General features: G+C 38.3%; 1 protein-coding gene across 4 annotated transcripts in view; it reads right to left on the reverse strand.

Moving 5' to 3' along the window:
- HECW2 (HECT, C2 and WW domain containing E3 ubiquitin protein ligase 2) overlaps positions 1 to 22,781 on the reverse strand; it is a 405,698-nt gene that overhangs the window by 381,887 nt on the left and 1,030 nt on the right. The window lies entirely within an intron of this gene.

Raw genomic sequence — 22,781 nt, forward strand, 5'->3', positions numbered from 1 at the left:
ATGCTGGGCAGTGCAGCAAGCTACAGATTCTAGTCAGCCACACAATCGCAGGGGTAAAAAACCAATACTTACTAACTTCTTGAAGAGCATTACGCCCACTAAACCATCAACAAGTATAGATACTCCAGGGTCCCCTACCAGCTACTCTCGAGCCTCATCAGGAGACAGAGAAATTGATAACCTGGTCGCTGTAGCATCTCCAGCATCCACAATTAATTTTAGTTCAATGCTTCAAACATCCTTCAGGTCCAGGGTGCTTTCAGCTGTGTACGTTAATTGTGAATGCCCATACAACCATCCTGTTTTTTACTTTCAGTGCAGTATTCAATAAATTACACGAGATGTTCACAGCTTTATTATAAAATAGGCTCTGGCTGGGCAAGGTGGCTCATGCCTGAAATCTCAACACTTTGGGAGGCCAGGCAGGAGAATCACTTGAGGCCAGGAGTTCAAGACCAGCCTGGGCAACATAGTGAGACCCCATCTCTCCAAAAACTTTGAAAAAAGAAATAGCTAGGCATGGTGGTACACATCTGTAATCTTGGCTACTCAGGAGGCTGAGGCAGGAGGCTCACTTGAGCCCAGGAGTTCAAGGTTATAATAAGCTATGATTGTGCCACTGCACTCCAGCCTGGGTGACAGTGAGACACTGTCTCTAAAATAAAATAAAATAAAATAGGCTTTGTGTCTCAAGCATCAACTTCCCCTTGATAAATAAATACCATAAAGAAGAAAATGACTTCTGTCTACTTTTTCAATATGATACTTTTTTATGCTTCTCTATTCTGCATACATACATTTTTCCCTTGAGAAACCTTAATTTTGTCATATTATTTATCTTCTTGCTAAGATAGGGAAAGTTTACAAATAAGGGAACTAGATCCTAACATCAGTTCCATCACTAGGGTGACCCTATATCTGAGACTTCCCAGGACCCCCGATTTGTGCCTGTTGCCCCAATGTAATTATCATACTCAAAGATGTACCAGGCTGTAGGATAAATTATAATGAACACACTATCTCTCAAAAATGAGCTGTGTGAACTTAAGCAACTTACAAAACTTCTTTAGGACTCAGTTTTCTTGGCCACATGAGAATAACACCTATATGTGAAGGCACATGGAAAAGTGCTATATAAACCCAAGTTATTACTAATAAGGACACAAGAACCAGGCATGGTGGCACGTGCCTATAGTCCCAGCTACTTGGGAAGCGGAGGTAGGAGAAGGCCTGAGCCCAGGAGTTCAAGCCTATAATGCGCTATGATCACACCTGTGAATAGCCAACGCACTCTAGCCTGGACAACACAGCAATACCTTGTTTCTGAAAATAAAAGACACAAGAGATATCCAAATGCATTTTCAGAAGGCGGCGCTGGCACTGTTACCCTTTAGCTTGCTTTGTATGGTTCTAAAAGTCTCAGTAGATATGACTGCAAACATACAAAGTCATTAAACATTGTAAGGTCCTGTTTTCTTAACTATAAAATAAAATGGATACACTAGATTATCCTTATGGTACTTTACAACACTAGAAATGGAATTGTCATAATCATTTTAGTCAATTCTCTCAGATTATAATGAACATATCATTTATATTGTACCTATCAAACCAGCTTCCCTCTGAATTCACAAATTTATTGACCTCAGAGTCATAAGTCAAGCTTGCAAACTTATCTGGTTGGCCAGCACAGTATTTTATTAAAATGTTTAAATTATTTGCTCGACTATCACAAGGACAGAAAACCAAACACCGCATGTTCTCACTCATAGGTGGGAATTAAACAATGAGAACACTTAGGACACAGGGCGGGGAACATCACACCCCGGGGCCTGTCATGGGGTTGGGGGTAGGGGTAGGGATAGCATTAGGAGAAATACCTAATGTAAATGACGAGTTGATGGGTGCAGCAAACCAACACAGCACATGTATACCTATGTAACAAACCTGCATGTTGTGCACATGTACCCTAGAACTTAAAGTATAATTTAAAAATAGAAATAAATAAATAATTTGCTCATTTTTCAAAATAAAAAGATTTCACATAAAAATTATTATTTCTGATTTTTCTTGAAAAATTGGCATATCTAGCTAGCATCATGGGACAATAACCAGCAACAGCCAGTAGAAGCTGTCCCTTTAGAAAGTGCATGTGAGGTCCAGCTTGTGTGACTCTTCACCCCATCTGCTTCACGGACTTATGATACCTGCTTGTGCAGTGCAGGTATTTGAGTTTGTTTCCCTGATGTGCAAAGAACGTATGGCCACTCACATCTATCTCAATGACTAAAACTGTAATTTCTTTCCCTAAATATATTTCCCCAATAACCTACTAATTTATCAATGAAATTTAAACTATGAAATGCTGTGTTAATTGCTTATTCAAAAGAACTACAATACTTCTTACCCTTATAATCTTCCTTTAGACAAAAATAATAACAAAGCACGGCAGTTTAAGGATTCAACTAGGAATCAGAAGTCAGATTACACTGAATTTTGTAATGTACTCATTTCCTAATCCCTGACATGGCTTTGTGTCATTTAAAATTGTTTAAACTTTATCACTTTAAACACAAGAGAACAAGTGAGGTAATGTCTAGTGTTTGGGAATAAACAGCAAACAATACTTAGTCATGTCTACTGAAGAATGTATCAAAAATAACAAAATCTGAGCAAATCATTAAGTTTACTGGCCTATTAAAAAATTATCAAGTTGAGGCCGGGCGCAGTGGCTCACACCTGTAATTCCAGGACTTTGGGAGGCCAAGGTGGCTGGATCATTTGAGGTCAGGAGTTTGAGACCAGCCTGGCCAACATGGTGAAACCTCAACTCTACTAAAAATACAAAAATTAGCCAGGCATGCTGGCAGGTACCTGTAATCCCAGCTACTCAGGAGGCTGAGGCACGAGAAGCATGGGAAGCGGAGGTTGCAGTGAGCCGAGATCATGCTACTGCACTCCGGCCTGGGCAACGGGGTGAGATTCTGTCTCAAAAATATATATATATATATCAATTATCAAGTTGGGTATTTCTGTAGATGCTTCCATACAAAGCAAAAATAAACCAATCATACACCCAAAAGAATTGAAAGCAAGGTCACAAAGAGATGTTTGTATGCCTATGTTCATAGCAGCATTAATCACAATAGCTAAAAGGTAGAAGCAACCCAAGAATCCATCAAGGAATGAATGAATAAAAAAAATGTGGTATATGCATACAATGAAATATTTCAGTCTTACAAAGGAAGGAAATTCTGACACATACTACAACATGGAAGAAGCTTGAGGGCATTATGTTAAGTGAAATAAGCCAGTCACAAAATGACAAATAATGTATGAGTCCACTTATATGAGGTAGCAAGAGCAATCAGATTCAGAAATTCAGAGACAAAAAGTAGCGTAGTGACTGCCAAGGACTGATGGAAGAGGGACACAGAGAGTTTTGTTTAATGGGTACAGGGTTTCAGAAGTTTTTGTTTTGTGTTTTTTGAGACAGGATTTCACTGTGTTGCCTAAGTTGGAGTGCAGTGGCATGATCTCGGCTCACTGTAACCTCCAGCTCTTGGATTCAAGCGATCTTCCCACCTCAGCCTCTCAAGTAGCTGGGATGATAGGCGTGTGCCACCATGCTTGGCTAATTTTTTAAATTTTTGTACAGACGAAGTCATACTGTATTGCCCAGGTTTGTCTCAAACTCATGGGCTCAGGCGATCTACTCACCTCAGCCTCCCAAAGTGCTGGGATTACAGGCATGAGCCACCATGCCCCAGAGTTTCAGTTTTGCAAGATGAAAGAGTTCTAGAGATTGGCTGCACAACAGTGTGAATGTACTTAACATTACTGAATTGTACATTTAAAAATAGTTAAGATAGCAAATTTTATGGTATATGTTACAATAGACTAAATGTTTGTGCTTGCCCCCTCCAAATTCATGTTGAAACCCTACTCCCAATGTGATGGTATTTGGAGGTGGGGACTTTGGGAGCTAATTAGGTCATGAGGGCAGAGCCTTCATGACTGGGATTAGCATCCTTATAAGAAGTGGCCACAGAGTTAGCTAGCTCCCTTTTTGCCATGTGTCTACACAGCCACAAGACAGCTGTCTATAAGCCAGAAAGAGGGCCCTCACCAAGAACCCAACCCTGCTGGCACTCTGATCTTGGTTATCCAACCTCCTGAAGTGTGAGAAGTAAATATCTGTTGTTTAAGCAACCCAGTTTATGGTATTCCATCATAGCAGTCAGAGCTGACTAAGACATGTATTTTACAATTTAAAATCTTTTAAAATCTACACATGGACTTTTTTTTTAAGTATGTACCTATGGGAGCGGAGGGGTGAAAAAACAGATGACAAAGATGAGAAACACGGTAATACAAACCATGTTTCAAGATCTAAAAAAGAAAACAATCAAATAAAACATCAGGAGAGTGGCAGGCAGTTTTATAATTCAGTAAAAGGGAAAACACTTTCAGAATGACCGAATAAAGACCCCCAGAAATTTGTTTCTCCATAAAAGCAATAAGAATGCTGACCAAAATAAATGTCAAAATCAACTTTTTCACAACTCTGGAAATCAAAAATAGGCTTACAACGTTATGAGGATGATTTACTCAAGAAAAATGTCTGAGTCTCAGTAAGAACAGTGATCTTTATTTTTTAAATTTTTTTGCCCTATTTCCATCATTCTCTCCCCAGCATCACAGGACCCTTGAAAACCCAGATCCTTGTAGCCATGGTAACTATGGAAAACAGAACTCTGGCAGAGTGTGTGGACAAGGGAGCAAACAGGTCTGGAGCTCCCCAAAAAGGCCCTAACCCAGAAAATTATCACTATATGACCTGGCAGTTAGCTAGAAAAGCCCCATTCTCAAGACTTGTCTTAATAGGACCTCACTCAGTGCCCACTCAATGGGAAAAGCCGTATCCCCACAGCATGTGTTGAAACCAATCAGCTGCAATTGCTGAACACTGCGGATGCCTTGGCAGCAATACTAGCTGTGGCAAACAAGAGGCTGGTGAAACAGAGCAGTTCGACAAGAAAAAGAAATAAAAGGCATCCGACTCACAAATGAAGAAGTAAAATGATCTCTGTTTGCAGGTAACATAATCACATACGTAGAAAACCCTACAGACTCAACAACAACAACAAAAACTGTGAGAAATAATAAACAGCTAGACAGAGTGGTGCATGCCTGTAATCCCAGCTACTTGGGAGACTGAGGCAAGAAGATTGCCTGAGCCCAGGAGTTCAAGACCAGCCTGGGCAACATAGTGGGATCCCCATTTCAAAAAAAAAAAAAAAGTTCCAGGATACAAAATCAACATTTTGTATCCTGGTGTTTCTATACACAACCAACAAACTAGCCAAAAAGGAAATTAAGAGAATAATCCCATTTACAATAGCGACAAAAAGAACAAAATACTTGGCTGGGCACAGTGGCTCACGTCTGTAATCCCAGCACTTTGGGAGGCTGAGGTGGGCAGATCACTTGAGGTCAGGAGTTCAAAACCAGCCTGGCCAACATGGTGAAACTCCGTGTCCACTAAAAATACAAAAATTAGCTGGGCGTGGTGGTATGCACCTGTAATTCCAGCTACTCAGGAGGCTGAGGCAGGAGAATTGCCTGAACTAAGGAGGCAGAGGTTGCGGTGAGCAGAGATAGCACCACCGCACTCCAGTGTGGGTGACAGAGCGAGACTCTGTCTCAAGAAGAAAAAAAAAAAGAATAAAATACTTAGGAATAAACTTAACCAAAGTGGTGAAAGACTTGTACATCAAAAATTATAAAATATCGATGAAGAAAATTAAAGATACAGAAAATAAAAAGACATCTGTGTTCATGGATTGGAACAATTTTTTATTTTTATTTTTTTTTTTTTTGAGACGGAGTCTCGCTCTGTCGCCCAGGCTGGAGTGCAGTGGCGCAATCTCGGCTCACTGCAAGCTCCGCTTCCCGGGTTCACGCCATTCTCCTGCCTCAGCCTCTCCGAGTAGCTGGGACTACAGGCGCCCGCCACCACGCCCGGCTAATTTTTTGTCTTTTTTAGTAGAGACGGGGTTTCACCGTGGTCTCGATCTCCTGACCTCGTGATCCGCCCGCCTCGGCCTCCCAAAGTGCTGGGATTACAAGCGTGAGCCACCGCGCCCGGCGGAAGAATTAATAACGTTAAAATGTCCACTCTACACAAAATGATCTACAGATTCAATGAAATTCCTATTGAAAATTCCAATGGCATCCTTTACAGAAATTTTAAAATATCCTAAAAATTACACAGAACCACAGAACACTAATAGCTAAGGCAATCTTGAGCAAAAAGAGCAACACTAAAGGCACCACATTTCCTAATTTTAAAACATATTACAAAGTTACATTAATCAAAACAGTATGGTACCAACATAAAAACAGACATATAGCCTAATGGAACCGAATAAAAAGCCAAGAAATTAATCTACTCATTTACAGTCATCTGATCTTTGATAAGAATGTCAAGAACACACCACGGGGAAAGGACAGTCATTTCAATAAATGGTGTTGGGAAAACTAAATATCCACATGCTGAAGTGGAAGGACTGCTGCTTGAGCCCAGGAGTTCAAGCTTACGGTGAGCTATGATCATACCACTATACTCCAGCCTGGGTAACAGAGCAAGGCCTTGTCTCAAAAAAAAAAAAAAAGGCAAAGAACCCGAATAGACATTTCGCAAAAAAATAAAAAATACAAAAAAAAAATACAATTGGCCAACATACATATGAAAAAATGCTCAACATCACTAACCACCAGAGAAATGCAAATCAAAACCACAATGAGATATCACCTCACACTTTTTAGAATAGCTATTATCAAAAAGACAACAAGTATTGGCAAGAATTTGGAGAAAATGGAACTCTGGTACACTGTTAGTGAGAATGTAAATTGGTACAGTCATTGTGCAAAACAATATGGAAGTTCCTCAAGAAACAAAATATAGAATTACCATATGATCTCACAATCTCATTTCTGGGTATATAACCCAAGGAAATGAAATTAGTATCTCAAAAAGACATCTGCACTCCCATGTTCAAAGCAGCATTATTCATAATATCCAAGGTATAGAAACAGTCAAATGTCCATCAATACATGAATGAATAAAGAAAATATGGTGTATGTATATAGATATACACACACAGTCATGAGCCACATAATTACATTTACCGTAGACAATGGGCTGCATAGATGACAGCTGTATTAGTCCATTTTGCATTGCTATAAAGGAATACTTAAGACTGGGTAATTTATAAAGAAAATAAGTTTATTTAGCTCATGGTTCTGCAGGCTGTACAAATAGCACCAATATATGCTTGGCTTCTGGTGAGGCCTCAGGAACCTTTTACTCATGGTGGGAGGCTAAGCAGGAGCAGGCGTGTCACATGGCGAGAGGAAGCAAGAGAGCTGCCAAGCTCTTTTAAACAACCACCTCTTGCATGAACTAACAGAGCAATAACTCGCTCATCACCAACGGGAGGGCACCAAGCCATTTATGAGGGATCTACCCCCTCATAAATGAGTGGGACCCAAACCTCCCACTAGGCCCTATCTCCAACATTGGGGATCACATTTCAACATAAGATTTGGAGGGAACAAATATCTAAACTATATTAACGGTGGTCTCATAAGATTATAACACCATATTTTTACTATACCTTTTCAGTGTTTATATATGTTTAGATAGACAAATACCATTGTGTTATAATCGTCTACAGTATTCAGTACAAACCTGCTGTACAGGTTTGTACCCCAAGAGCAATAAGCTATACCATATATACCATATAGCCTAACTGTGTAGTAGGCTATATCATCTAAGTTTGTGTACATACATACTTTGATGTTCACACAATGACTAAATTGCCTAATGACACATTTCATAGAAATTATCCCCATCATTAAGTGATGCATGACTGTATATGTATGTACAATGCAATATTATTCAGTCTTTAAAAAGAAGGAAATCCTGCCATTTGTGACAACATGAATGAACCTGGAAGACATTCTGCTAAGTGAAATAGTCCAGAAAGACAACTACTGCATGATCTCACTTATATGTGGAATCGAAAACAGTCCAACTCAGACACACAGAGTAGAATAGTGGTTGCCAGGAATTGGGAAGGTGGGGAAAATGGGGATATATTCGTCAAACATACAAAGTTTCAGTTATGCAAGATGAATAGGTTCAAGAAATCTAACATACCACATGGTATCTATAGTTGGCAACACTAATTGTATACTTCAAATTTGCTAAGATGATAGATCTTAAGTGTTCTCACCACAAAAAAAAATGATAATTATGTGAGATAACAAATGTTAACAAGCATTGTGGTGATCATTTCACAATGTATACACATATCAAAACACCAAATTATATACATTGTAAATATACAATTTCTATTTGTCAGTTATACCCCAATAAAGCTGGAAAAAGGCTTATTAGAAAAAAAGGAAATGGATGTAGAAATAAAAATAAACCACTGGATTCATCAGTCAATCCAGTTTTCAATCATCTAAGAATAAAAATGTTTTCCACTTATACAGGAAGGAAAATCGCTGAAGACTTCAACAAAGTTATGATACATCAAATATTTCAAAATGATGCAAGTAATAGATTTTGTCAAGTCCAGTGTAAGAAGAAAGAAAAGAGATGATAGGCTAGAACTTATTAGGGACATATTTGAATCTCAGAATCAGTATTTACAAGGTGCATATGTTCCAGGTTCCTATATACTACATGTGGAATACATAGGCTATGTAATAGGTTCAAATTACTAAAGGAAATCATGTCTAAAGAATTAAAGTACAGTATAAAAATGATGCTTCACCAAAGAATATTATATAAAGAAAAAAGTTTGAAAGGACCAAAAAGAAAATGCGGAGTGGAAAAATACAGTAATTGAAATGAATAATTCACTAGAGGGGTTCAATAGTAGATTTGAACAGGCATAAAAAAGAATGAGTGTACTTGAAGATATATCAACTGAGGTTATGCTGTCTTAGGAAAAGAAAGAAAAATAACAAAGAAAAATTAACAGAGCTTCAGAAACCTGTGAAACACCAGCAAGCAAAGCAACATATGCACACTGGGAGTTCCAGGAAAAGAGGAAAGATATTGAAAGAATATTTTTAAGATTAGTGGCCATTCACTTCTTGAATTTGATGAAAACGATTAATCTATGTATCCAGGAGGCTCAAACAAACTCCAAACAGGACAAACTAAAAAAGATTCACACAAAGGTACATCATAGTCAAAATGTCAAAACACAAAGAGAGAAATGAAAGCAGTATGAAAAAATATTCCAGCATGTACAGGGAACCTGAATAAAATTAACAGTTGATTTCTCATTAGAAATCAAGGATGCCAAAAGGCAGTAGTATAACAATTCAAAGTGCTGAAAGAAAAGGTCAACCAAGACTTCTATAACTGGAAAAACTATCCTTCAAAAAATGAAGGCAAAATTAAGCCATTCTCAAATAAGCAAAACTTGAGAGAATCTGTCACCACCACATCCTACAAGAAATACTAAAAGGAGTCCTTGAGGCTGAAATAAAAACAACACCAAACATTAACTCAAATCCACACAGAAATAGAGTATTGGTAAAGCTATCTACACAGAGAAGATAAATATATTTGTATTTATAACCCTTTCTTTTTATCTAATTTAAATGACAATTGCATAAAGCAATTATTTAAAAAGTGTAGTCATGGGTTTATAATGTATAAAGATGTAATCTATATTACAATAAGAGCAAAGTGAAGTATTGAAGTTTTGTATACTTCTGAATTTAAGTTGATTAATCTGAACTAGGTTGTTTTAAGTTAAGAAGTTAATTGTAATCCCCAGAGCAACTACTAAGAAAATAACTCAAAAAATATCATAACAGTATAATCAGGAATTATGGAGTAAAGACCTATGAAAATCTCCTCCAGAAAAATATCAACAAGAGAATTAAAATGGAACACTGGAAAATATATATTTAACACAAGATAAGACAGTAATGGAACTCAGGAACTCTTCTACAAGTAGAAGACATGTAGAAAACAAACAGGAAAGAGACAGACCTAAATGCTACTTGATTATCAGTAATTACATTAAATGTAAGTAAATTAAACAATCCAGTCAAATGGCAGAAATTGGCAGAAAATACTTTTTAAGTGATCCAACTATATGCTGTCTACAAGAGATACTGTATATTCAGAGATAAAAGTAGAATAAAAATTTTAAGTCAAAAAATATATATACCATGTGTTATGGGATGGATTGCCCTCCCACAAAAAAAACTTCATATATTGAAGTACTAACCTCAAGTAGTTCAAAATGTAACTAAATTTGGAGATACAATCTCTAAGAAGCAGTTAAGTTAAAATGAGGCCATTAGTATAGACCTTAATCTAATCTGACAGGTGTCCTTATAAGAAGAGGAAATTTTGACACACAGATAGACACCAGGGACATACATGCACAGAGGAAAGCCTATATGAGAACACAGCAAGAAGGTGACCACCTGAAGCCAAGGAGAGAAGCCTCAGAAGAAACCAAACTTACCAACACCTTGATCTTATACTTCCAGCCTCCAGAACTGCAAGAAAATAAATTTCTGTTGTGTAAGTCCCCCAGAGTGTGGTACTTTCTATGACAGCCCTAGCAAACCAATACAACATGATAACAGCAACCAAAAAAACAGTTGGAGTGATAATATTAGTATCAGACAAAATAGACTTTAAGACAAAAATTGTTACTTAAGACAAAGAAGGATATTCTGTAATGATAAAAGGATCAATTGAAAAGGAAAACATAATGATTATAAACATATATGCACTTAACAACAAGGCAGCAAAATACATGGGCAAAAACTGACAAAGCTAAAGGGAGAAATGGACAATAGTCAGAGACATCAATACCCCACTTTTCCTAATGGATAAAACAACTAAAGATCAACAAGGACAGTTATAACACCAAAAGCACAAGGAACCATTTTTAAAAAGATAAGTTGGATTTCATTAAATTTATAAACTTTTCTGCTTCAAAAGACACTATCAATAAAGTGAAAAGACAATCTACAAAACAGAAGAAAATATTTGCAAGGCATCTACCTCTTAAGGGTCTAGTATGCATAATACAAATAAGTGTTAAAACTCAACAATAAGGCCGGGTGCGGTGGCTCAAGCCTGTAATCCTAGCACTTTGGGAGGCCGAGGTGGGCAGATCACGAGGTCAGGAGTTCGAGACCATCCTGGCCAACATAGTGAAACCCTGTCTCTACTAAAAATACAAAAAAATTAGCAGGGTGTGGTGGCAGGCGCTTGTAGTCCCAGCTACTCGGGAGGCTGAGGCAGGAGAATGGCGTGAACCCAGGAGGCGGAGCTTGCACTGAGCCAAGATGGTGCCACTACACTCCAGCCTGGGGGACAGAGCCAGACTCTGTCTCAAAAGAAAAAAAAAAAAAAACTCAACAATAAAAAGACAACTCTATTTTTTAAATTAGCAAAGCATTTGAATAGACAATTCCTCAAAGAAGATAAATAGTGAAATAACCAATAAGCACATGAAAAAATGTTCAACATCATTAGTCATTATGGAAATGCAAACCAAAACCTTAATGAAATACAACTTCACACCCGCTACAATGGCAAAAAAAAAAAAAAAAAAAAAAAATGTGGGAAAGAGGTGGAGAAACTGGAGCTCTCATACACCACTGATTAGAATATAAAATGTTGCACCTACTTTCTGTTAATCAGGTCCTCAAAACACAGATTTACCATATGGCCCACAATTTTACTCCTAGGCATAAAAAAAGAACTAAAAACATACATCCATACAAAAACTTTTACATAAATGTTCATAGCAGCATTATTCGTAATAGCTGAAAAATGAGACCATCCTCATTGTCCATCAACTGATGGATGGATAAACAAAATGAACAAAACTCATACAGTGAAATATTTAGTCATTTAAAGGAGTGAAGTACTGACACATGCTACAACATGGATAAACCTTAAAAATATTATGCCAAGTGAAAGATGCCAGTCACAAAAGATTTCATATTGTATGATTTCATTCATAGAAAATGTCCAGAATAGGCAAATCTAGAGTAGTGGTTGATAAGAGTTTGGGAGCAGGAAAAATGGGAAGTAACTACTAATGGGTATGTAGTTTCTATTTAGAGGTGATGAAAAGGTTCAGGAATTAGATAGTGGTGATGGTTGCATACTGTTGTGAATGTACTAAAAAGTACTGAATTGACCAGGCACGATGGCTAACACCTGTAATTCCAGCACTTTGGGAGGCCAAGATGGGAGAATCACTTGAGGTCAGGAGTTCAAGACCAGCCTGGCCAACATGGCAAAACCCCATCTCTACTAAAAATACAAAAATAGCTGGGCATGGTGGCATGTGCCTGTAGTCCCAGCTACTCAGGAGGCTGAGGCATGAGAATCATTTGAACCTGGGAGGCAGACGTTGCAGTGAGCCGAGATCACACCACTGAACTCCAGCCTGGGTGATGGAGTGAGACTCTATCTCAAAAAAATAAAAAAAAAAAGATAAAAATAATAAGTACTGAATTATACACCTTAACATTGTGAATTTTATGGTATGTGAATTATATATCAATAAAGCTGTTTTTTAAAATTTAGTTAGGAAAATGAACACCTACAGAAAGACTTCCAAGATAGAAAATAAACTTTATTTTGTCTTATAATCAGTTCAGGTCAAGAAACATTCATTGATTTGGACTATGATAGATGCTAGGGATGTAAAGATAAATAAACCATGGCCGGGCGCGGTGGCTCATGCCTGTAATCGCAGCACTTTGTGAGGACAAGGCAGGTGGATCACGAGGTCAGGAGATCGAGACCATCCTGGCTAACACAGTGAAACCCTATCTCTACTAAAAATACAAAAAATTAGCCGGGAGTGGTGGTGGGAGCCTGTAGTCCCAGCTACTCAGGAGGCTGAGGCAGGAGAATGGCATGAACCCAGGAGGCGGAGCTTGCAGTGAGCTGAGATTGTGCCACTGCACTCCAGCCTGGGTGACATAGTGAGACTCCACCTCGAAAAATAATACTAATAATAATAATAATAATAATAATAATAATAAATTATCCTTACCCTGAAGAAATTTAATCTTAACAAATACAATAAGTAGCAAATCATTAGGAAGAATTTTGGTTTCTTCACCTGGTTTTCACTCTCAATATATGTAATTTTACCACAACAAACTTCAATTGAAAACCCAGCAAAATTCAATTTCAGTAGCCACCAAATTCAATAACCAGATGCTGAAGATAAACTAACTCAAATTCTAGCTACAGTTACACTTCTCTTCTAGCACAAGAAGGTCCCAGCTATGGTCCAGCATCCTTGCCCTGACTGCCTTGTTGCAGTGTGTGATCCTAGCTTGAGGATGCCAAGTACTTTCTGTTTCTGTATTTCCTTGCCCTTGCCTCAACACCTGCTTACTGTTTTTACAAAACCTAGATTTTATTCCTTTAGGCACCAAACCCTTTCTTCAAACACCACTGAGGTTCTTCAAATTATCACAGATTTTAAATCAGGCCATCAAAGCATATACAGCTCCCTTCTTTTACATCTTTTTATTTCATTTTCTTGGTAGAGATCCATAACGCCTGTGTCTGGTGCCCTGCACTGAAGAAGCCAGGTATCAAAACCACCTCATACATTCAGTTGATCCAGAACAGGTACTGCGAACCAGACACAGACACCATGACAGCACATGAATTTCGTTTGGCATGAGCTGTTCTGAAAACAGTATACTTACCAACAAATTACACCCAAGAGATGTTTTACATACAAACTTACATGTAATTAAGTTTAGCTTCACTTGAAAAATCTGAAGATTTGGCCATGCTGGGCCCAAATTCCCACGTGGCAACAATAAGGTGAGCCAAGTGGGGACACTGCCTTTCCTTTTGATGAACTGTGTCTCTCCATGATCCTCACCACTCCACAAGGCTACCATGCACAACACATCCAGCTGGTTTCACTTGTGACCTGTTGGCTCTGGAGGTATTGGAGTTTGAGACAAGTCCATGTCCAGGGAGTTAGAAGTTGTGTCCAATCATAAAGCAATCTCTTGGTTTAGGGTCGTATTGCCATGCTCCTCTACTTATGACAACCTCTCCTAGTTTCTCATGCCAACAACTGCTTCTTCTTCCTGTAATCACCAATCCTAAATATCACCTACATACCTGAACTACCCCAGGGAACTCCGGCAGAGGCATCTTCTGGCCTGCCAAGCTCCTATATGAAGTAGCAAAATTCCAGACCACATGGCAGAAGGCACTGAGGATCTCATCCATAGACTGATGAAATCTTCATTTCCACACTTACTTCTCTTTGAAGATAAATACTCCTAAATTTCTGAGTTCTGATTATTTAAAATGACGTTTCTCAAACTTTACTGTTCATCCAACATATGTGAGGATCTTTTAAAAATGCAGATTCAAATTCAATAAGTCTGGTGTGGAGCCTGAGATTCTGCATTTCCAACAAGCTCCCTGCAGATCCTGATGCTGCCTGGACTGTGGACCACACTTTGAATAGCAATGAGTTGGAAGACTTACGAAGGAAGAAAGTTCTGAGAGAAGAGTTATCTGAATGAATTAGGCCTCCAAGACTTGACTTTCTGACATTTTAAAAGTCCAAAATGTTAATCTTTTAGTATCCCGTGTCAATTAATATCTGATCTATATAAATAACAACCCTTCATAATGGTCCATGAAGAAGAAATAGATGGTTCCTTTAGCCATTAGGCATCGGTTATTGAATATTCACTATGTGATCAATACTGGGCATTACACAGGGGCATCTGCCAAGTTTCCATATATTTAGAGTGCTTAAAATCTAGTTGGCAAGAAGACTAATGGAAAACAATAACTAGTGTACCACCTAAAACAGCAGATGATTAAGATTTTAATTGCTACAAACGAGTGATTCCCTAGAGGGTAGCATATCAGCATCTGGGTGGAAGGCTAAACACACTGTCTCCCAACTCCTCCTATAAGATACTTACTCTACCCTTATTCTTACTGTCAATCACTGACAAGGGAAACTACACTGAATTCCAGGAATGGCATATTCTTCAGAAGGATGAGGTGGGAAAAATGGCAAAAAACACTGTTTTTAAATTGCATACAGAAGGGCAATGGAGACTTGGCACCTGAAAGAGTAAGTAGAAGTGGTGGGCATTCCAGGTGGGAGTTGCTTCCTGTGGTAAAAGTACTGAGGTGGAGATGAGTCTAGGGTATTTATGGGACAGGAAGAAGACCTGTCTAATTAAAGTAAACTAGAGTGCCCCACTCACCATCACCCTATTCTTAGTGGAGGAAGCATGGAAACTATCTCCTAAAAACCTGATGACCACCTGTTAAAAACACTGAAGAGATATTTCTTTACAGAAAGGCTGAACTAGTTTACCTCTCAGATCCTTTCCAATTTTTCCTCAAGTGCAGAACAAAATTCTGATTCTCCTCTAACCTATAATTCTAAATTGAATCACTTGTCTTGCCTGCTGTTGACCATGGCAGACAAGTGAAGAGAATGTGGATGTGTAAAACTCCCTATAAATTTAAAAAAAAAAACCTAAATCACTGCTTTAGGTTAAGCATTCCATTGTTCCTCAGCATCCCCAGTTCTCTAAGACTGTTCTCATAGGGCTATTTTCAACTCTGTCATCAATTATCTTTGTGACTCCTCCCTGAACCCTTTCCAAATTATCCCCATCCCTCTTATATAGGCAAGTGATGAATTACACTTCAAGTTTTCCCTGAGCACTCTATCTAAAGGAAGTCTCAGTTACACAACATTCTCTGCCAAAGCCCACCTCGACAAAGCACTTAATGTACTTCCAACTAGGTTTTTTCATTTGTTGCTTATGAAATATTTAAAATATACATTTAGAAGTTCATATTGTTAAGAAGTTAATATAACAGTAGCCCATATACCAAATATTACTTCCTTAATTCACGGTCAATGTGGACATCTAACTCTCTAATAAAAAAAATTCATAGTCCAAGATTATGGCATATGGTTTTACTTGTTAATAATTTTCCCTTCCTTGTTTGTCTTTGCCATGATTCACTGTGGCCTAAGTATATTACTGAAGTATACCATACATACCAACGCCCAGATTTAACAAACATTAATATTTTTGCCATATTTGTTTTGCAATTATATACTTATTTATTCATATCTGTGCGGTCTGTTTTCCATTATATTCTGTCTTATCTGGACAGAGCCATGTCTGATTATTAACCTCTTTTAGACCCATTACTTAGCATAGAGCCTGGCATATAAGGTTCAATGAATAATGCATGAATGACTTTTGTCCTAGTATTAAATAAGGGCCATCACAACAGATGACTTATTAAACAAAAGACAATGATTCCATCTTTATTAAAAGTCCAAAGAGGGGAAAAAGGAAATGAGTCTTTATTGAAGAATGGGGGTTTACATTTAAATGCATGCTATAGCTGGATATCAGACATTAGGATGAGTTACTTGAGCAAGGTACAGAACTTCCCTTCCCTAGGGGCTCCTTTCCCTTGTTCCCTGAATAGCACATATATCTGCCTAGATAACAGTGATACAGAAGATGAGCTCTTCTAGCTCATGTAGCTTAGAGATGCCAACTCAATGGCTTAAAGAAGGAAAGAACAAAGGAGGAGAAGGAGAAAGAGAAGAAGAGAGGAAAAAATGGAGGGAGGAATGGGTGGGGGCCTATATGGAGGGTATCCAAGACCACTATAAGACCATAAGAAATCATTCATTTTTTCTAGATTATGCCAACGGCAATATAGATTATGTCCTGAAAACCTTTGAGTATGAAGTCCATTTGGATGAAATGAAGTGAAGCCTTAGACAAAAACATAAGAAAGGGTCATATCCAACTGTCAGAGAAATCCGACAGTTTTCTCTACCTCCTTCAGCCTGTACTCCTGCCACCCAATATCTTAATGCAAAATCCTAAAAGTCTGGGTCCCTCCAGACATGGTTCTCTACATGCTCTCAAATACCAAATATACACTTGTGTCTACTCCCCATCAAAACTTACTGGGTCTAAGTTCTATTACTTTGAGCTCTTATTCTTCTAGAAGGTCACTGAGAGATACTATGCTTATTATATAAATGCCTGTCTATTATTGAAAATATCACTTCCTTAATTTACAGTCAGTGTGAACTTCCAACTCTCTAATAAAAAATTTCATAGTCTAAGATTGTAACATATTGTTTTATTTGTTAATAATTCTCCCTTCTCTCTCTGTCCTTGCCATGGTTCACCACAGGCTAAGCATATGACTTAGGTATACCACTTGATATAACACAAATCATTTCTAATCACTGTCATAAGGAAATGTTTTTCTCGCTCCACAGATATCTTACTCCACAGATAAAATATTACACAAGCACCTTTCCACTATGCAGCTAGAATATGTCAGCTTGGGGAAGCAGTCTTACACTCACTGCCCATCACTTTGCACAGCAAACTCATAGACGCAGAGGCCACAGTTTGGTTGAATCCATAGTTTCCACTGTTTCTTTTTGTATTTCCTCAAGATCAGAGGGTACTACATCTTCTCCATGAAGTGGGTAGCATGTGGATTGGCTTATTTCTAAGTACAACTTCTTTTCTTCATGAAGCCATCACCTTATCTGTACCTGAGCCCAGTACCCTGTCAGTTCTGTCCCCTGAGCAACTTTTCCACTCTCATGAATAATGGTTAACCAAAAAAAAAACAAAACTCTTCCTATAGCACAAGTTTTCAGTGATAAATGAACAAAAGCATCACCGAGCACTCATTTCTGAACAAATGCCAAAAGCTGATTCATTCTCTGCATGACATCGGTGGTTTCATCCAACCATAAAGTGAAATACCTGCTAGCGTGCACTTGATAGTAATCGCTCTTCCACACTCCACTCCACTGATACTATGCCACAGCCAACCATGTCATTTGACAAAGGAGTTTTGTCAATAACTTCTGGTTTCTCTCTAAGGATAATGTTTGTCTTTAACTTTCCAGCTGATTTTCCAAGTGTCTCTTCAATAATATGACTCATACTTATTTTGCTACAAGGATCCTTTAATGATGCTAATAGAATTATAATCTCTTACCTACCTTTCGCCATATAATACATTAATTTTATAAAGGAAAGCATTATTGTGTGCTTGTCCTAGAAAACTTCAATAGTATAACAGAGAAGCCACTGTGCTTTGTTCGAAAATGACACAAAAACATCCATGGCTTCATGCCACTATTGGACAAAGTTTCATAACAGGCAACGATTACAGATTCATTTGGTCCTAATGGGGATAGCAAGTCCAATAAAAAACAGTTTTGAGATAGTCATTGTCATATTTCCATTTGCACTTTTCAATTTCAGCTACTGTTCTGAAATTGTCACCCTCAGAGATTCCCTTGTCTCTATACATACATATTCCCATTTTATATGCAGTGGGATTCAGTTCTCTAAGTATGTTTATGGTATTCTGAAATGTAGCATTTACAGTACTATTTTCGTCACTATTTTTACACTTCAATGAACTACTTTTGAACCACTTACCTAATTTTGTGAAATGGGAATACAATTCAAGAACGGCAAAAACAAAAAGTATTCTTTTAACAAATAAAAAATAAGTAAATGATATAAAAATTATATTAACAAACATGAAGTGGACCATTAACAAAATGTAAGCTATACGCACTCACCAGTGCAGTCTTTGCAGCACAAACACAATCTTAAATATTATAATAAGTTTTTTTTTTCAGGATGTCTGCTGAAATCATAATTAAATAGCCTGTCTCAAGGCCCTACATGCTTTGCAACACCCACACCACCCTTCTGGTCTCATTTCTGACTCCCCCCTTGTCACTCCACCCCATCATGCTGATCTTGCAAATCTTTGAACATATCCAAACACATTCTCTTATCAGGGCCTTTACACTGGCCATCCTGCAACTCTATCCCTCAGGTATTTCTATTAAGCAACTTCTCTTACCTTCTGTTAACTCTTTGCTTAAGGTCTCTTTCTCCATAAAGCCTACACAACCACACTTACCCTGTCCTACTTTCTCTTTCTTCCAAAGCACTCATCTCCTTCTAGCATCATATATAATTTAGTTATTTGGTTTATTATCTGTCTCCCACCTCCCACCTGCCTGCCCCCAAAAGAATGAAAACTCCACAAGGTCAGGGATCTTTGTTTTACTCATCGACATATTCCCAGCACCTAAATCAGAGACTAACCCACAGACGGAGCTCAATACATATTAGTTGAATGAACAAATAAATGAATGGATGAATGAATTAAATTTTTTCATTGCTTTTCCCTTCTAACCACCAAACTGCCTATGGATCTTACTTTGAGAATTAAAAAGAAAATGATAAGCCATCAAAGGTTTTTAAGCAAAAGAATTCTATCAATAGAATGGTATTAAAATAGACAAGGTCGGGAGATGATTTAAAGTTTGGAGAGGCTAGATCCAGAGAGTTTAGTTAAAAAGTCAACCAATGAAAGAGATAAGGAAGGGCATAAATTTCCAATTACTAGGACTTCTTAAGTGGTTTATTTCAAACCTACAATGCACATATCCATAGACACATTATCAATGTTTATCTATACATACATTGCATACACATACATACACATATATGTTGAACAAGCCTAGAAGCTAATGACATTTCTCCATCATATGGATATAATACATATACAAGCTTATGACTTGAGTCATAGTTAGAATAGCCATAAATCCTAGTGTTCCTGGCACAGTCTCAGTTTATACTTGTTGATCTAATGCCCCTTCCAGTTAGTACCATATTTTACTCTCAAAAGTGTCCTTGTCTGGATTTTTTTAAATTACATAGTCATCCTACTTATAAAAAAGATACATAGGCCGGTCATGGTGGCTCACGCCTGTAATCCCAACACTTTGGAAGGCCGAGGAGGGTAGATCATTTGAGGTCAGGAGTTCAAGACCAGCCTGGCCAACATGGTAAAATCCTGTCTCTACTAAAAACACAAAAACTTGCTGATGGTAGTGGTGCGTGCCTGTAATCCCAGCTACTTGGGAGGCAGAGGCATGAGAATCGCTTAAACCCAGGAGGCAGAGGATGCGGTGAGCCAAGATCGCACCACTGCACTCCAGTCTGGGCAACGGAGTGAGACCCTGTCTCAAAAAAAAAAAAAAAACCATACATTTCTTCTTATTTAGACATGCTGACCAAGCTTTTGAGGACTTCAGTGGAGTGAGCTTGGGAAAGGTGACAGCCATAATTAATTGTAACATCCACTGGCCAACATAGTAAGTGAGCTGTGTTACAAACACACAATTCTTTGGTAAAGGAGCATAGCAACTACTGCAGAAGCAAATGCCACAAGCTTCATATATCTAACTTGGGTAAAGAACCCAAACCCTTGCCAGGTCACCTGCACAATCTCAAACCCCCAAGAGAATTTTCCTGTGGTGAACAGACACAACAGTTCTCCCTCTCTGCGACCCCTCTGTATGAAAAGACCCAAACCAAACACTGGAGATACAAGAGAGTACAGAAAACAAAAGCCCTCCTATTATCCTCATGGCCCAGAGAGCTTGAAAACTAAGAGAATGTGGAATCAAGTCTTCACAACACTTGTGTTCTGGAATCTCAGTAAATATCCAAGATCTGGACCAGACACTAGATCTTGAAACTTACATTCCCACCTCTAAGAGCCATGGTAACCATCAGGTCTGCAAACAGGTTTTGTAGAAACTGCTCTCCTAAATCACAGGATTTGTCCCAATTAGTGTCAGCTCTAGATATACAGACAGGTGCTAATTCATATTGTGCTTGAAGACAATAATAATATGGGCTTATAGCCATGGCAGACGCTTAGTAACTTAAGAATAAAACTATTTTATTCACTATGTGTGTAAACAGATGACAAGCAATTATCTCATTCTCCTATCTTCCTTCCTCCTATTTCATTTTTTCTTGTATATTTTTCAGGTTTAAATTTTTCTGATTTTCTATCTTTGCATTTAATAAATAAAAGACTGAAATAAGGCAAGACTCAAAATCTGGTGTCGGAAGAGGAGTGATGAAAAAAAATTCAGAATTCCTTAATATCTAGGGTGACCAGATAATTATCACCCAAACCAGGGCATTTTTACATGTGAAAGGGGGTGCTTTTGATAATTAAGATAAACCAACAGGAATAAACTGGCACTGTCACAAGCAAAGCAGGGCATCTGGTCACTTTTCTAATCTCTCATTCATATCCTGATACAAAAGGCATCCTGTGTGTAATGAAGCAACCTCTGCCTCTGTTAAATCAATCAAACTTCAAACATAGTCCTCCCTCTTTCAGGCCAGGCCTGGCTTTTGATAACAGAGCTGGAAAGGTTTTCACCCAATGCTGCCATTCCCTGTCCAACACACCAAGCAAAACTGGTTCCAGTCTTTCCCAAGAAAGCAGTCAGCAGTGCACAAGAATGTGGATCCAGGCCAGGCCTACAGCAAGCCCCAGGCGAGAAGCCTTTGGTTTCTCTTAAAGGAACACTTCACAATAGAGAAAGCCACCTGGTTAGAGGTTACACAGATACCAACCATATAGACTTAACAAGCATTTTGAATGCAAGATCATTTCATTGATGTGTAGGCACATATTAAAACTGGGAAGATCCCAAAAGCCACCTCTCCTGCAAAACACATTCATCTAGGAGAAAATGCCAAAGCATCTGTCCTCAACTATAGGTAACAACCTTGGTTTCTTTGCCTTTGGCTGAAATCAGTGTTGCAAAAGCCTTTTAAAAGAGTAAGAAAATATAGGTTTTTCTCCCAAGATCACATTGCCCAAGTGAAACAGAACCAGTGCTTACTTTTACTTTTTGTCTCCTGTTCAGAGGGGTCAAACATTGCTCATATTCTTCATTAAATTTAGTCCTGTGGCTGGCAAATGTTAATTTACTGGAATATTTTCCTTCGCATTCATAAAGAGGGAAAACTAGCTTTGTGATCTGGTTGCAATCTACAGCACGTAGATAATCCACAACAGTGGTAGGTGCAGAAAAGCTCCAGCTGGTTTATCTCAAATGTTCAGAATGATTTTGATTTCTTTACCGACACCACAGTCATTCATAAAGATTCATTGCCAAATGTTGACCAATACCGTGATAGAGGCGATGGTGAAGCGAATGTCTCAGGCTGGAAAATCATCATGGAAGTACAGTACTGCCCAAACCTCAGAGTCTGCGGCCGATTGCTGGGGATTAGGAAACCACCTGTCACGGAGATGGTGAAGGAAACTAGATTCAAACTAATGCAGACTAAAGTCTTTCCAGCCAGAAGACGGTTTGAGTCCAAGGGGCCATTTATATACAAGAGCTAAGAAAGGTGCAACTGATTTTCCCCCAGAAGCAGCACGATTATTTTTAAGTTCAAAGACATTTTTGTTAATAAACTGCTTCACACAACCACATCGAAGCCAAAATGTGCCAATGAAATAATCAAAACAAATAGCTCAATTGGGACTTTTTGAATGTTCAACAAAAAGAAAAATTAAAGCTGGTTAGACTGCTGGATAGTAATGTTACAGTGTCTCCTTTAAGAGTTCAAAATGTCTTTGCCACCCTCCACCCCACCCTACCCCACCTCTAATAGTGAAGTGGATAATTTCTGAAGAATACAATGACCCTTTATGCCTGGCTTCTCTAGTCTGCTAGGGATGCCATCTGTCTCCCACGCTATATAAA

Source organism: Symphalangus syndactylus, chromosome 8, assembly GCF_028878055.3.
Source record: "Symphalangus syndactylus isolate Jambi chromosome 8, NHGRI_mSymSyn1-v2.1_pri, whole genome shotgun sequence".
NCBI classification, from domain to species: domain Eukaryota; kingdom Metazoa; phylum Chordata; class Mammalia; order Primates; family Hylobatidae; genus Symphalangus; species Symphalangus syndactylus.